General features: G+C 42.5%; 1 protein-coding gene and 1 long non-coding RNA gene across 2 annotated transcripts in view; both read right to left on the reverse strand.

Annotated features, from left to right (window-relative positions):
- The window catches only part of LOC147753557 (uncharacterized), an 89343-nt gene that overhangs the window by 20066 nt on the left and 51201 nt on the right, over nucleotides 1–18076 (reverse strand). The gene's annotated exons all lie outside the window — the stretch shown is intronic.
- Nucleotides 2760–18076, reverse strand: part of LOC147753558 (uncharacterized) — a 33939-nt gene continuing 18622 nt past the window's right edge. Inside the window, exon 2 of the long non-coding RNA XR_015310812.1 lies at nucleotides 2760–3873. This is a non-coding gene — a long non-coding RNA (uncharacterized LOC147753558). The remainder of the gene's footprint in view (nucleotides 3874–18076) is intronic.

Below are 18076 nucleotides of genomic sequence, written 5' to 3' on the forward strand. Positions count from 1 at the left end.
TGACTGAAAATGCTACGCACAAGCTCTTCTCTAGGTCTTCTCGAAAGTTCTAGTCTTCAGGCGGAAACAATTGTAGACGCACTCTGTCCAAAGTCCCTTTTACGCAAGTAAAAATTAGTTTCTCAAGTTTCAAAAAGTGCCTGATGTGTAGGCGGGTGAAGATGCTTAGAATAGCCGTTGCTTAAGCGTCCTATATCTTTCGTGTTAGACAATGTTCTCCAGACAATGAATCCACCTATACCAGAGGCCCTTTTAACATCAAACGTTCATCTCAGATCAAAAAAGCAAAGCATTCGTTAGGTTCCTTTAGGTCATAACCTAATTTAACTGTATGAGCTGTGTTTTTGGCAAAGCCTGCCCATTTATTTATTGCACTTTGATAGATAGTAGCCGTACAGCTGATAAGTGTTCCACGAACGAACGGAATATGTACGGGCCTGCGACAATTCACATCGCTTTCATGCTCACAATTGATGTTTGCCGTCGTTTATTCTATTACCTAGCCATTTTGTCACAAGGTGGCCTGTTTCTTATCCTGACAACTTCAAAAGTGCTAATACAATAGCTAACTAAATAAGGTGTGCAGCTTACACAAGGCTGTAATTAGGCAAAAAAAGCGTTAACGAGAGATAACATAGCACAATATTAGTAAACCCTGTCGCGAAATAGATCACAAAACTATATCATGCGTATACCAACCTCTCAAAAAACGTACCAAAGCCATGTCCTTTAACCAATAGTTACCGCAGACAAAAAACGCTTTCGGACACTTTAGCAGTCCGTGTTGCCGCAAGGGCATTGGACAAAACTCCACATGTCCTATGCACATGAGGCCTGACGAGCAGAGTTCGTTTCAGTCAGTCGAGAAATTGATCTGAGTCGTCATTTGCATTATTAGATCGCACCAATGAATGAATGAACAAGCATCTGAATGCCAGCGATTACCGTGAACTAGGTACGCGAAACGTGTGCCTGACGCATTAAGTCAGGAAAACGCCAGCTGAGTACGTGTCTAACTGACGGCTGGCTTACGAGACGCGAGACCCGTCAACACTCATCTGCATGGCGTATTCGGATCGTGTTATTTTGGTGTTTCGTCAACATAACTGCTTTTTTCATAGAAGGCGTTAATGGTTACGAAATCCTGAAATATCACTGGCAGCACGCTTCAAACGTGCGAGCTATTCATACGCGTACTTCATTAGCTATGCCCACCACAACACGAATAGCAGTTCTATCTCTGACAATCAAAACCTCTATGGTCGGTCGCTGCGGTACAAGACTATCGCACATATTACGCATATGCTAAGAACCTAGTTTTTCAAATGATCTTGAATTTGTCGGTAAGATGGCCTGGAAAGAAGAGGGAATAGTTTGTTTAAGTACCACCTATGGTTTACAGAACGTGACAGCGTTGACCATCCTTACACTGCTTGTTTCATACATATTCCAATTCATTCGAATCAGGTTTGTATTAAGCCGTTATAGACCCAACCATAGTTTTACGTCTTTTTATTTAAAGAGGCGTGCGAAAACCTCTATCAGGTTTACTATTTGTCCGTTGCAAGATCGAGGTCGTCGTAAAATTGAGCATCATCAGCTGTGTCGAGCGTCTATCGTTCCCCGAGCCGGGATTTGTCACGGACCGGATACGACTGAATACTACCATCTATTGGCTATTTGGCTTGAAAAAGAAAGGACCTTACCCTATAATATTATCGCTATTAGATAGGTTCTCAGGAAGATCAAGTTGAGTTTATGGAACATCCATAAACATTGGTAGCTCATGCGCAGAGCGTAACTTTATACATATTTTGATACGTACATTAATAGTTAGCAGATTCTCCGAAGGCTTTTTGAAGGTGACAAAGGCGATGATGGCTAGGGTTTTTTGCAGGAACGGCATTGGAAACGATTGATATTTAATGGTGCAACAGCTGTGAATGCGTATATTCAGTTACATCTTTAGATGGCGTTTCGAGAGGCTACTATATTTCGAAACCTCGTAAATATAAATTGCCATTAAGGGAATTGTTGTCGTTGTTGACACAACATGTTGGCTAGCAGTGATTGTACCTAACACCTTAATACCAAGTTAGGCACTCTGTTTTTTAACCACACAATGGCACTCAGAACAGACGAGTAGTGGGAAAATTTGTTTTGTTTTGACAAAGGTATTATATCAAAGCAAGCTTTTCTTGATTTGGCACTAACTGACAAATTAGGAGCCAAACATTATACCCGAACTACATTAATAGTAATAATTATGGTTTTCTATTAAGTTTGCTTACAGTTTAATTTGGCAGTACATGTTTCTGACAGCCAAACTATGCATCAAGTCTCATTTAGTTGCGAACTCACATTGAAGTTAGACTGCTTCTAAATCTAAGGGATTTGAGCTGTTTCTGATGTCCTATGTGAATATCGCTGAGGTAATTTTGAAGTATACATCTTCGTTCATTGACCGTGTCAGCGGTGGTTAGTGGGTATAGGCGACTGCATTTTTCGGTCTTCATACATAAGACACGCGCATGGGTACAATGCTAACCAGCTACAACGTGGCCACATATATATATATAGCGCTGAGGATGAATCTAATGACATACATTTTGATAGGTAACATATCACGGCCTTCTAAGATCAATATTTCTACGAATTTTACAAAGTCGTCGTGTGATTTAATAGAAAAAATATTTAAAATCAAATATACACGTACTTCAGGCGCGATTTATGCCTGTCAAGTACGAAAACATCTCCCATGATCTATTGGAATGGTAGAAGTGTATGCAAATCGTGATGATTATATCACAAGTAATGGCGGGAAATTTGCGCACATCGAAAAAAATCACCATAAAAAACTCAGCTCAAAAAGAAGCTTAAACTAGTCCTAAGCAGTATTCAAGCAAAAGGATATTGTGGGTCATTTTCGAATCCGAAGCTCAACAGCCTTAACGCATAGAGGTTCTGTAAATGTAGTTTTTCTTCGTTCTCGCGCTAGAGTCGACCGACCCGCCCGTCCGCCTGCTAATCTGCCGATCACATTTATGAGGACAGTAAACTTTAACCGTAAAATAAACTCTATCTTGTACACCAAATGTCTCTTGAACCGTGTTATTTAAAATGAACCATTGCAGTAATTGTTTTTTTTTTAAATTTTCTTTTCTTTATTTTTTTTCTATATTTCTACTACACTAAGAATCACATACTTGACCACTGACCCGCGTAACGTCGAACATGGATGCTCGCCGCGTTCTCCCTCTCAAGTTGATCCATACGTGTATCACCCCGAAATTCAGGTTAGGTACTAGTCACTGTATCAAAATGACGTTACCTTCTAGGTCATGCAGACCATGCCAAATAAGCCACTGCTCATATGGTCGAAAACTTAAACCGGTGGTCGCGGTGTCTTCGGCATGGCTGTGTGCAGCCCGCACGTCAAACATTAACTGGACACTAGAGTCGCCCAAAACTCGTTGCAGGGCCTCGTGAGTCACTAAGGACGAGCAGCATAATACCAATCGAACATAGGCCAGCAAGGTATCGGCACCCTTCGAGAACAATAACTGCTAAGCGACACTGCGGGCGCAACCAGAGTCGAAGAATAAGAAGACAAAGAAGCACAGCAATTTCCTATCCCTAACCTTCATTATATTTCTATTTAAAAGCGTACTGTCTGGAAGCTTCCACTAATTCCTAATAAGCTCCAACCGCGCTAAACATGGCAGTCGTTTTGAGAAGAAACTCCTTTTCCTGTTGCCGACGTTGTATTGTAGCAGCTACAACGGAACCGAGCGTTATTGCCGCTTCTCGCTCGTCGTTCATCTCTCGACAGAACTTCGCTTTCTTTCGGGAGCTCCTCCAAAGCCGATGAGCCTGCCAAACAAAAGTCAAGTGTTCAGAAGTTAAGTCCTAGTTCGACTCCAAATCCTGTCGCCCAGAACAGGAAATTTTTCCCGCACGAGCATTCGTAGAAGTCTACGTATGACGTGTGTAAATAGAGAACGTTTGGAACGGCTCGGGAGCGCATGAGCAGAACAAATGTAAATTTTTGTGAGACTGCCGCCTTTCGTTATGTCGTCGTCATACAAACGACGACTGACGTCGGGTTCGATTAATGGCAAAAGTTTTATTGGCCCACCTTTACACGTCTGTCGCCAAGGAACCTAGGAAATGTCTGGTAATAAGGCGTAAAGGGATGAGGTTGGAGCAAGAACAAGCTTGTCTTAGACGTCGAGGTTTCTAGGACTGCAGCTGCTATAACCGCTACAAAGAACATAAGTTCCTGATTTTTTCGTTCAGCGCGAAAACAACAAACCCGCAAAGTGGGTACTTGATTTCAAGGATACAAAGCTTTTTCCGTATTACCTTTCTGGGCATATTACTAAAATGGCATATTTGGTTCGCTCAAACGCTATCGTTGTAAAGCTGTCGGATCTTTCCGATCCGCCTTTATAGCGAGCAGAGCGCTATCGTTCTCAAAGCTAATGTTAACGTTACTAAAGTAAATAGGGAATTTGCCGCAGAAGTGTCCGAGTGCTTCAGGATTACTTAAATCTGCTTTCAGCTCGAATGCGTACGCAACATCTTCATGCCATTCAGAGCACCTAACGAATGGTGTAGGCTTCATACATACACGTAGTATGCACCATTAGTTGAATTACCGGAATTTTTAGAAAACCAGAAAGTGGTGTATGTTATGTTATTATAAATAATGAATAAGTACACACTAGTCAAACTTCGGCCAAAGGAACCGTATTATTTAGCTCAACTTTTGATTTAGCATAACAGCCCAATTACACCACATATCGCTTAACAAGTGCACGTTTTCATGCGTTTTACGTATCCTTCTCTTTACCAACGCGTAATATCTTCTTAGAGGACGTTTTTCTTCAGTCTATTCAATAAGCCAGGTATAGGCGAAAAGTGGAATAGAACTGACAGAGAGCAATGCTTCAAAGCCAAGCAAGACGCCTTATGAGGAAACGACGTAAGTATTCTAACCCACCCCCTTGGTACTGTGATAATGAAAACACCTGCAAGATCAGTAAGCAAGCATGTTCCCGTCTCTTGACTAATTTACTAGGTCGCTAGGGCAATACCTTCAGTCAACTCGGTACGTTCGTTACCCGCCTATACCCCCAACGACGGTGCCAATTGCAGTCTTGCCCTCCTTTGCAGGAGTCTTCTTCCCAAAAGGAGATTAACTGCGGCGTTATTTTGTCGTCAAGCGGTCTGAAATACCCTATACCGTGTTAAATTAATCAGGATACGTGCTCCGAACGCACAGCTACCACCGCTGGCATACAAATGTTGTCAGCACATCGTCAGAGCGGATCACATCTGAGCGATGAATCGTCACGACATAAATGTGTCACATATTATATTATACCATAGTCTGGAAATGTGCCCTCATTGTATTCGTCTATCGTAGTCACGTCTATAGAGCTAACAACAAGACCAGAAGATTTTACGGTATCAAACTATGCACAACTATAAATAATTCTAACAGGTAGACAGCTTTATACAAAGCAATTTTCCCCACCTAGCATTCACAAGCTAAATAGATCGAAATATGCTATCCAGAATTACGTTCTAAAGCAGAAGGACAGCTACAAAAAAACGGCACTTGTTTAGACTTTAGATTTTTTTTTAAGATGAACTTCAAATGAATATGGGAAGCTGCAACAGACCTGGACAGTGATACCGTTCAAAGTACACGTGCAAAACTCTCGTTTATCTGCTTACCGCACGTGGGACGGGCGGCACGATAAACAATCGAGGTTTCAACAACTCGTCAAGTACTTCAGCTGCCTAGGCAAGCACCGTTCAGAACATGCAAAGAAGATTTCAAATGGTCATGCTGTAGGGAATTCGCAGAATCGGGATAATATAGCCGATTTAAATTCTAGCCGCAGAAAGTGCCTTCAGTTCAACGATTTACAGTTGATATCGTGTATCATTTTTTGTGGTGTTTTGTGCTAACCGCAAATTAGCTTGAAAGAGCCCCGTGCCATACGTTCGCTAACTTTGGAGACCAAGCCGTTCAAATTGGCAATGTAGTTAGCCCTCGAAGACACATCTGCCAAAATAAACCTGCCAGTTAACAGCAGACAGGTGGGGTTCTATTTTGCACGTAAACATTTTACCTAAATGATAATGCATTATGGAATATATCTTTTTGAATACGTTCTTGAGTGAGAAAAGACATGGCGTTCATACAGCAGCGCTCTATGAATGCTGAAATCCACCATGGAATCTTGCTAATACCATGAAAATAAGTATGATCGATTCTTATTCGATAATATCCAATGCCCATAAATATAGAGGCACAGTACACGAAGGAGTTTGTTGAGCTCGATACCAAAGTGAGTTCACCAAATTTATGACGGGAAATCGTATAAACCTTAATAGATTCTTCTAAGATGCCTCGCGTTGTTCAGACCTCGTCGACAAGGGCATCATCTTCTTCTATATTGTTATGCTACTGGATAGCACGTACTTACAAATCGTACATAGACTTTTAGATGTATCTCTTTATTTGGAGGTACTATGCGCAACCGCATTATGAATTCACATCAAGGTCAACAAACAAACAAACAAACAAATTTCTGTTATCATCATGGCTTTTTGTTCCCGAAAAGCAATCGTTTCATCACTAAGCAGCTCAGGACTTTATTGCAGCTAGTTGGCTTGTTTCGTTGCCAGGATTATCGAACTGTCCTTATTTAACGGCATCCGCCAAAAAAAAAAAAAAAAAAGTTCACATGGAACATCGTGATATCCGATAACGGTAGACGACGTGAGCCGTGGTCCACTCTCAATCATCGTTCGTCCGCATAATACGAGCTCGTCTTCTTCTGATAAAGCCTTTCGAAAGGCTAGCAGATTTCCAGCCTGTTAATTCGTAGCTGAATTGTCCCCGAGGTTCCAGCGCCGTTTCCCCTTCGTCGACCTAGTTTGTCCTGAAACGAGCAATTTCAATTAAGAGCGCGTGTCGCTCGGAATGGCAGCGGCACTCGGCTCAACGCCATCTAGGAGCGGTACGCGCGGGCGTATCACGCAGCAAAAGGAGGCAGCACACTCCAAAGTGTTTAGAATGTATAACGTAACTATAAAAGTGCTTAATTAAGAAGTTGAAAAAAGGCAACTTTCATGCACACTCACACGCATCCACCAAAGGAACGTTCATCTCTACTGTTCCATAATAAAAATCAAAATTAGCTGTACATTCATTTCTGAAACAGGAAATTTCGAAGCAGCGACAGTAACAAATCGAAATCAGTTGTGCTGAGGCCAGCACCCGCGAAAAGCTATTTTGACATTTTCAGTTTTTGGTTCTGGGAGGCTATCTTTTTTTATATCTGAGCCGTTTGCAGTTTCTCCCTTCTCTTTACCAAGTGTCGAAATCGATACGACAGCGTCTAAACACAGATAGCTGATATTGCTCTTCTACCAGGAAGAGCCTGTATTAAGCCTTAGTCTAACACCTAGCCGTCGTATCTCAAGGCAAAACATTTTCACATCAACGTTTCGCAACGCAAAATTTAAGGCCCAGCTTGCTCAATTAGTTTCGCATGCTATGCACTAGTAGATCGGTGTAGATCCTGCTTCGCCATACCTAATTGCCTCTCGTGGTCACTCTTATATAATTGCATATCTATTATATAACAATACATGCATTTGTACAGCATTTAATGACATAACGTCATACTTGACTTGTTGCCGTCAGTTAGAAGATTGAATAATCTAGTGTTTCCGTGTGACGAATAGTTTATCTTCTTCATTCTTCTTGTTGGAACAGAATTTAGATTCATGAAAGCAAAAGCTTCCGTTTTGCGATAAAGTTAAGTCTCTTTCTCATATTATGGAAATATAATGTCTTCGTAGGGCAATCATTACTGCCACCGTTACTACCGCAATTATCAAATCTCGCTTACGACTATGAGTTTGATGACGAACCCGAAGTTCTCGTAAGACAAGCTGCCTAGGTAGGGAGTTGCTTTCGCACCTACACTCATCTAGCATTCCGTAGTCAAAACAAATAGAAGCCGACCAGTGTGCTTCCTTTCGAGCAAAAGGAGCTCTATGAGATCAAGATCTCCTGCCTACAGCCTCCCGCCACAGCCTAAGCTATGAAACTCAAATTAGCCTCTCCTTTCTCCCCAAAAAAGTGACTCATCGTTCTGGCTTTTTACGACGCTAGGTCCCGAAAACGAATTAGCTCTATTTCAGGATGAAGAGTTCAGGGCATTCGGAAAATAGACAGGCGGCTGGAAATTACCAGGCAGCGCGAAAGGGCGCATTAAAGTGTACGCAGAAGGACGCTTTTTGAGATCGCCAACGTAATTTAAAAGTGGTTTATGACAGCGAGAGTAAGTGTGTCGCAAGCACGGTTCCCATTTAACATATTGCTGATCGCGCGGCAGCCTGGTCTAACATTTATTGACACAGAAAACACCTATTAGGCACAACGTGTTGCACAAGCGTAGCAAGCTCATGTGAAAGAAGTTGCAGCATAATAAGACAGTGGAAGTTTTTAGTTTTCTTTTTGAAATAACTTAGATGTTATTGTGTACATTCCGACGTGAATAACCCCTTAAAATTATTTTTGAAACCTAACCAATATTTGATTATTATCGATTTATCTTTCCATCATCTACTCCTGAGCTGCTAGTAGTTACACGAAATCCTCCACTAGTAATAATGATGATTTGAAAACTATCTTTGCCGAAAACCCCTCTGTTGCAGTTCCCTTGGATCACCTATCTTTTATTCTTCTTTTCGACCTCCTTCGTCAATTGTTCTTGGGCCGCTCAGGATTTTTAGCAGGACTATACCCACGAGTCGCGCTCCAGTCGCGCGAGTTTCCAATGCTGTTTTGTCCGGGTTAAACTGTTTGCAATGAACATAGTCTGATGAATACTTCTCGTCCATGCTGGCCAAAACCAGAACATCAGCCTGATCGAAGGGGCCCTAAAGTCACATGGCACTAATAAATCGGTAAACATTTTTAAGATTTGATACACACCAGAATCGCGGGTTATTAATTGAACGCTCACACAACACAGGCAGCTGTTATTGGTGCAGTCTTTTCTGAACAGGGAACACGTCTGTACGTGCATCCGGTATGCGTTTCCGTGTCTGTCGTTGAGTGGTCGGGTCAGCCGAGAGCGATCCGTCTGTACAATCTGCTCGTTCCGTAGATGAAATGTTTAGCCCATCGCCGTATCCTGCAGCACACGTTACTCTGCTGTACGTAGCCTTAGGCGCATACAGTGCTATCAAGCACACCTTTTCTTTGTATGCGTTATTTGACTTACTCGCTCTGCTGGCCCTGTCGGATGCGCAAACATTCATCTTACGATTTGCTGAAAAGGCGCTTCTGCTTCTTGCAGGTCACTCTACACAGGAGTTCGAAGTCTTTTGCCAGTTTCTTACCGATCGCGAGCTGTCAAGCAAGCAGTCCGCTCGAAGAACGCATGATACACAGTGTTCGAGTAGCGAAAGAGATTCTCTAAGCAGTTTGACAGACGACTGCTTACACATGTTCTGCTAACATCAGAGCCTATGATTTGCTTAAACGAAGATACGAGTCGAGCAGCTAAAGCTTCAGTCTTTGTCCAGATAGCAAGGGAGGCCTGTCATGTTCAAGTTAAGAGACAACTGGTGACTTCCGGCCAGAAACCTCGGCCTCGTCTGCAAAGTAATGGCTACGTCATGATCCTATCTTGCATCCGTAAGAAGTGAGAATTGCAAGCCCCCAAATTTAATTTATAGTAGTTGGTCCTAACAGGCAACTTTCATAAGTAACGCCCAACTTTGGCATAAAAAAACTGTTTACTTAGTGAGAAGGCACCTCAGTGCGCGTTCATGATGCTAGCGACTGCCGTAAACATGGTACCCGTTGTAGAAGGCAGCGATCAGTGTCAAAACAAGCTTTAGTTCAAAAATGGAAAGTGCGACAGACTCCTGCCGCCGTCTCGTCTGCGATTTGCCATCTACTCTGTTGGATATAAACGGATTTAATCTATACGATGCTAGTGATGGCCTGCTGAGTCTATTTTTTTATGCTGATGACCCAAGAGAGTAAGTAATATCTATATAATTTACTATACAACTATGGTATGCAGAATTCGAAGAACGCATCGAGAGAGAGACGACTGTTTTGGCGTTCGCTAGGTGAACGAACACTGCAAAGTGCAACTTCTTCATGTATCCCCGCCACAATAAGCAATTTCAATGCATTAAAAATATGTCGTTTTATCCAGCTGCTCGATTTCGTTACGAGAGGTTCGAAAGTGCGGAAAGAATAGCATCTTTCTCCGTTTTCTTGCGAGCAGGCCTTTGAGCTTTTCCTATAGGCCTCCTTCTGCTTAAGGATCAGCGTACAACACGTTCTCGTTTTGAACAGAAACGTTTTTGCTTGCGGGAGATGAAGGTAAATGTGAGAAGAAAATATAACGGACTCTACTATAGAGTCAGGCTAATAGGCTATTAGCTGGCAATGAACAGATAGCACGCACGGCCCAGCTCGTATTTGCTGCTTTAATCTTCAATTTCACGGTCATTTCTTGACCCATACGTTGACGCGTGTAGACGACAAACTCACAACAATACATTTCGTTGACTTAGCCAACGTGGAGGACTCAGATAGGCTTAGCGATAATCATTTGCAACATTCGAGTGTAGCTTATTCCTATACGAAATGAAACTACTGACACGCCTATTGAAAGCAGGCTTTTACCTCTTGTGCTACGCACTGTTTACGAGCCGTCGGAGTCTCGATCTGAAGATGTCGTTATGCTGGCCGTTTGCTTTGCTGCTAGTCAGCCTAAGATCTTCTCGGGTATTTTAACCAATTAAATCAACCTATACCATCTAACAAGCGTCAATACGTATAAAACAAACACAAAATGCATATAAGGCTTCATCAATCGTCTTTTCACAGTTGTCTGTCTGGTCTACAAGCTTCTACACAAACAGCTTTCGAAGCTGCTTAAAACGACTTAGATAGAAGCGAAAGCCCGATATATAAATTTGTCGGATCCTCACGGAGAACCGAAGACTTCGAAATCTTTTCGTTACGTGTTATTTCGTAAGGGAATGACCTGGTGAAATCTAGCAAAGGTTACCATGATATGCGGATCACGTAATAATCTTCCAGATGGCAGACAAGGTTTCACTATGCCAGGGATACGTCGGCGTTCATTGCGCGTATGTAATACCTCAGTACGATGGATGCCACCTATAATCTATGTCGAGATTAGGTCGCGGTCAGAATTCGTTTCCAAGGACAAGCGATCGACTACACGCCAATACGTAATCAACTGAAGCAATTTAAGGTTTGATTTACGTCAGAACTCTTGGTACGCCACTTCAGGCTGATTTCGGCTTGCGAACTAAATCAGATCAATTTGCCTAGCAAATTTTTTTCAACTCACATTATCAGATCATGCGCATGAAGTCGTAGTTTGGCTCTGAACTGAAATGGGGCGGGCGCGTCGAACACGTGTGATGCAGTATAAGCAATAAAGATAACCTTAAATAGTGTTTCCGCTACAAAGAGTTTCTAGAATCACTTAGGCCACCGTGTTTAGAGTACAAGTTTCTACTCATTAACCTAGTGCGTACACGGACTAAAATGGCTGTTGTACTTCAGCGCTTTAACAATGGAGCAACAATGGTTAGTCCTAGTGGCGTTCATTACTAACAATAACTGTTATAGCAATTTAGCGTAAATTGTTTGATACTTACGTTTCACTTACATGTCAGCATCCTGCGAACGCTGACATTATGTTTCATAGATACAAGTGATCACAAAAGTAATGCGTTTCGGATAAATGAGCGGAAAATCAATAAGAAACCTGCCTTTTTTCTGTTGTATTTTCTGTGTTTCTAGCGGTCCGCTAACGCTAGGCCCGCTCACCCGAAATCGTGCAATGGCCGGAAGCAGTCTGTTGTGAACAGCCTACAACATAAATTCACTTTTTATAGCGCCCCACATGTGAAGGCAAAGTAGTGATTTGTGTGGCGTCTGTTAAATTTCCGCAGCTGCCAATACTTCTTTTAGCTGTTCACCTTATACACAACCTGTTATTTTCATTTGCTCTGACCATACCTGTATGCTGTGCTCCCTTTATAGCGGAGCCTAGACGGTACAAATTTTTCGGGTATTGCACCTTTTACAACATTACATTTGATCATTTGGCCGGCCGATTTCCCGCATCATAACTAAAACCGTAGTCTGGGGTATATCCTACACTATGGCCACTGCGATCATCAGCACGTTGGCCTTTACCGGTTTTTTTTTTCTTTCAAAAGAGAAAACCTCACACTATCACCATTGATGCAAGCAGTAATGTTGTGACGAGCAATCCATTTGGTATGAAACGGAACAGACGGATCTCTCAGCGAATTTCTTAGCGAATCGAACTGGCGACAGCTCAACAATTTAACATTAAATACTCATCGATTTGTTCGGACGGTGAACACTGCAAACGGTATTGTATGGCCGAACACGGGGTATGAAGTTGGCATAAACCAGCGTGCTCGTTCGTGCCCTTGCCTCTATTCGGCCATCTACAAAAAGCTGATAGTAGTCACAATATGATACGTTTACGTATTACAAAATTACATATATTTATAGAATATTTCACGAATCAGCCAGCTACAACTTTTCCTGTAAGCTCTCTTTAAGCAAGTCTGATCACGTAAATGGCTATGAGGCAAATTAAACTTAGCACGTTACCAATCAGAAATGGCATGATCGTAATTATGCTTTATACGGCTACACAAAAATTATGTAGGTAGTTCCATGCGCTGCGTTTGAGTCGCTCAACACTTTTCCCTGGATCCACGTAGATGATCTGCGTACCATCGAAGACCGCATCGAATAACTTCGAATAGTAGTGGTAGTAGTACAGATTTGTAGTACTGCTGAGTATATGTAGAAATCTTTATATGTTTATATTATACAGTATGCTGAGTACGGATTTTTAATTTACTTGGGTTTAGAAAGCGACATTTCGTCTGTGCCAATCCCAGAAGGCCATCAAAGGGCTGATCGCGAGCAGCTTGGACGGCTGCATTTGATTGTCTCAAATACAATACGCGCACTTCAACTACACACTAAACGTCTTAGTGAAGGGTGCTTAAAGTCGCTAACGCTTTATGTCAGCAATGGTATTATAACTGACAATATTGCTTATGGCCGCATACAACCTGCACTATATGCGCGTATGTCAGCACATGAAAGTGAGGCGCAATATTCCTGAAAAAGCTTCTCCTTCCTTGAGTGAAGTCAAGCAAAGAGGATAACAAGCCTTTCCGTCTTTTCTTTTGTTCAGCCATTCGAAAGAAAGACGTAATTGAGTATGACGCCGTATGTTCTATGCGCACCATCGCTGTTTCTTTAGCATGACCTATTTTGCTAGCATCTCTAGCCCCTTTCTCGATAAAACCCGTCTCGACTACCGGGTTCGTTGCGCCATCCCGAAAAGACAAACCACCCTCATCCCTCCCCCCATCACTTGACGACGATTCTGTACCACTTCAACTTCTCTTTCCCGCCTTGAAGTAGCTTTCTGAATAGACAGATTGGCAGGCTGGCACAGAGATTCCTTAGAGGGAAAGCTTAGCCCTCCAAGAAGAATAGCGTAACACCGAACTGTAAGAAAACAAACCGCAGAAAGCCGTCTTTCGAAAGCACGAAGAGTAGGATAGGATAAAATAGGTTAGATAAGGCTAGTGAGGAACGAAGCTACATCCTAGCCTTCCACCAGGCTGAGAACAGATTTGGCTCTCCTGTTTTTTTGCCATATTATGTCCCTAGATTCCCTTACTCCGGATGTATTCCCTCTTGCTGATAGAACTGGGGGGTATATAGAAAAATCGCAGGGATAACGGGACCCATACAAGGCTATCGAAGTAAAGCACAAAGCCATTCCTTGCCGACGTATTGGCTGACGCCGCGCAGTTTTAGCGGCTTTTTCGGTTAGGATACGCTTTGCCGACCAGCTTTGCATAGACCCGTTCAACTGACAAGAATAGACAAAGAAATTTTTGTACGAGACTAAAGGAAGGTCAGACCAGCGGCAAGCGGTAGACTAGAAACGACGAGCGACTTCGTTCTCTTATCATTACCTCTTTTCGCTTATAGTGTAGTACTAGCGCGACCAGACAGATCCTGATCTTAGCATTAGCAGCGTCACTATAAGCAGCTGTACACAGTCGAGAGCCTATTGGCCCTGTAGAAAGAACAGTCGCTAAAGAGGCGATGACAGCAGCAGAGACCCCCGCCCGCGGCAAGCGCCCTAGCTGATCTACTGCCAGAAGACGAAAAAACGGAGGCCCTAGGAGGATTTGGGAGTGTTTGGGAACCTGGCATAGCTGTGATGGATCCTTTTCCAACAGAACGAAGAGGGCGCGAATGCGACCGTCTCTGCCTGCTGCGTGATCACCGTACGGGCTCTGCCGTTACTGCTGTTGGTGGTAGCTTTAACTTTGACTCGTACGGTGGTTGGCCCTGCTTGCCGCCACAATCTCCAGATTTGGTCTCAGGGCGGCATCAGCAGTCAACCGTTGACGAATACGCACCCTTGGGCTCTACTGTCTGCACCGTTAGGGCTTCCGTATGCCTATAGCTTGCGGCATGCGCGTCATGAACGCAAACATACAAAATATAATTCCTTCTTCCGTTTCTTTCCTGCTTGTTCAAAGGAGCTTGAATCAAACAGCCGTCGCTTATGCCTGTTTGCTTCGTCTTCTTCAATTTTTTTTTCCTTAGCCCAACTAAATGTTTGAAGTCTTACGTCTGGCACCGCCGTAAAGCGTTTCATCAGACGGTCCCCTTGTTAGTCTACCGGGGCAGAACGATTTTAGCGGTGGCGCTTATGACGACGAGCGATTGTAGAGAGAAGTGGGAAAAACGCTTGATACGGATTCGTTCGGTGAAATGCAGAAATCAGTCGGTCGATAGGAAAATGGCAGAGCGTTGGTAGCAGAAATGTGAGGGAGGCGTCTACTATCTTCGAACAAGCACAGGATCGCACAAGCGATGCAAGGAAAGAAGTGAGTACATGGCAAAATGGAACGAAGCCAACAAGCACCGTAAGGGATATTGGTAGCAGCAGCAGCAGCAGCAGCAGCTTAGGGGCCATCTGCAGTGATGGTGAACAAACTAGGTTAACAACACTTGACTGCCTCGACAACATGGAGTCGGTTGGTGACGCAGTATTAGAAAGTCTGCGGCTTGACTCTTCCTAAGCTGCTGGCTCGAAGACAGCTGTGCTAAATGTGAACGTATGTATATTACTTCGAGAGTAATATGCGTGTACAGTTGTCTTTGCCATAAAGACAAATGAACGTAAGTATATAAAAAATAAACGACATATAGTGTATTTGTGCTGTTACGCTAGTTGGAATGTTATATAATATATATGAGACGACAAACAAGGTAGGCTTACGGTTATAGCTGCTAAATATCACACAGTATATAGGTTTGCCACTATTTTTTTTAAATAATTCGGAAGACCGGCAGTAAATGCCTTTTCGTGAGTTTTGGTTGCGTCGACCGAACGCATTTTCTTCACACGATTGGCGTCTATTAATAAATGCCCCAGTAAAAGAGGCCTGATTTAGCAGGCGATTACACTGAAATGTTTTTATCAACACGGTGATCTCCGAATTCATTCAAGCCCAATTTAGTCACAAAGGTTTATGGGTAACTTCGAGAAGCATCTTGTTCCACTGCGATAATGTCAAGTTTTTTTTCGGCTTGTGCCGCTCTGTCACGGAGCTAAGCTTGCCTTATCAAGTTAATGAACTGAAATAGCTCTATTATTATTGCCTCGTACGGAGAATCAAATGTTCATGACTTGTAAAAACGTATATAACCTACTATTCAGCTAGCTGCAAATTAGATAAATAATTTATTTTTTACTTCTGCGGAAGTATATATATATATATATATATATATATATATATATATATATATATGAAAAAATATTATATACAAATTATAGCTGCAAATCCAACATCGAAAATCTGGCTTGAGACCTCGTATCGTAGCCCAAAGTAGTAGTAAAAATGATACTTTCAGCAGGATTTCTTCAAATGCGGAACGTGTGTGTAGCTTTTTTGTGCTCAATTTTTGCCAAGCAGTCCCTCTATGTTGAAGCCGATTGTGACCAGTTATGAATGGCTTTGCTCGACGCTAGGCTACACGTGTCACGTGTTATTGCCTTGCGAAGCTTCTTCTTTAGTTTCTGATCTCCGTCGGCGGTGCAGCGGCAGCTACTTCCGGTTCCTCTGCCAAATGCCTCACGGACATCTTTGTAATATTTCCAGAAGTAACGGTAACATATATTTCGAAGCTCGGAAAAATGCTTGTATTTACAGACAGCTCAGGCATTAGTTTTTGAACTGAACTTTTATCTGCAGCTGCCCTTCAGCTGTAAATAATTCAAGGGCAAAACGACTTCTTTCACAGGCAACAAGCCACGGTGTCGCTACTATCTATTCCCGTATTCCTGCACCCTTCGTTTCTGATTTGATGTGGCGACTCTCAATAAGAATGAAAAAAAAAAGTAACCGGCGATCGATCGTCCTAGCATATAAATAACATCGATCTAAATAACGTGAAGCAATAAGCAAGCAATCTCTCTAAATATAAAATACGAATTTGTGTGTTGTAAAAGAAGTTGTACGAAAATAGATAAGTCTGTATTAGGCATCTATTAAAATCGCCTTCTCTTCCGTAGAAAACAAAAAATGGTACACTTTGAGTAGTTCGATAGAATCGCGAATGGGAGATGGCCGTCATGAATATTTTAGACTTAAGGACATTCATGCTACCAGTTCGCCTAGTTCGAAGACACGAGGGTATCATAAAAGGGTCTGGAGGCTTACCACAACACAATTCGAGCCATAAGATCTAGCCTATAAGTAAAAACAGCAGAGAATAACACTCCGGGAGAGTGGAAGCATAATAGTATTGTTTGTACTGTATTTAGTGTAATAAATAAATAGATATAATAAAAACGACACGCAATTGGCTTGAATGGTTGCTGCCAAATCAAGCTACTCTAGGTGCATGAAATTTAATAATAGATAATATAATAATATATCCCAGTAATAATAATAATAATAGATCCCAGTCGGCTTCCCGGGTAACAAAAACCTCGTTACCCTCAAGTTCACAAAGCAAGGATGTTCGCTATAGTTATACATACCGTAAATCCTTCATACATACTAGCTTTCACTAATGGAAACGATTTGTACTTCGGCTAAGATTTTGCCAAAGAATGCCGACTTATTTGGGGCACTGAAAGGTCAACAAGCGTATACGCAGGGAACAGCAACGTGACAGCTGACATGTGTCAGCCTGAATCATTATCATTCTAAACAAGAGGTTACGTACGGCATACAGTAGAGACAGATCGCAAATAGAGCGTCTGTATTGATTTAACGTCGTAACTGAATAACGTAAAGATAGGCTGAAGCTTTACCAGCGCAAGTCCCCCATTATTCGTGATTATTCGAACAAGAATTTTACCCTAATCAAATCTATACAAATCGCGTTTGCGATTTAGCGGCCGGAAAGTTCGAACATGCTCCCGAGATCTTGTTCTTGGCCTTCTCATCATTTGTTTATCGAGAACTCTCTATGACTTCCCCTTCACTCATTAATTTCCAGCTAAGTATTGTGTGGATTCGCCTACACGCACAGCAACTACTGCATGACATGAAATAATAACGCTAGTTGCTGAAAACAAGGGCGAAGACTAGGACAAATAGAGAAAAGATGCAAGAGAAGCTCTCTAAATCCAACTTCTTAATTTGTTCGCCCCCTTAATGGATTCCCTTTCGGGGTTGCCATTTTGCGTGGACTCTTTGCGTCAAAAAGGATCTTTTTTCGTCGAGCCGACTCGTTAGATGTGTGCCCATTTCATTTCGTACACAACTGCCGTTTGGCCTCCATCTCATTTCTGCCTGACATCGGCACAGGCGTTGACGGTCTCTGCCTTACGGCCCACACCGTTGCTGACTTCGTCGTCGGCTCGACTTGCCCCTCTTC

The sequence above is a fragment of the Varroa jacobsoni genome, unplaced genomic scaffold, assembly GCF_002532875.2.
Source record: "Varroa jacobsoni isolate VJ856 unplaced genomic scaffold, vjacob_1.0 scaffold_388, whole genome shotgun sequence".
NCBI lineage: Eukaryota > Metazoa > Arthropoda > Arachnida > Mesostigmata > Varroidae > Varroa > Varroa jacobsoni.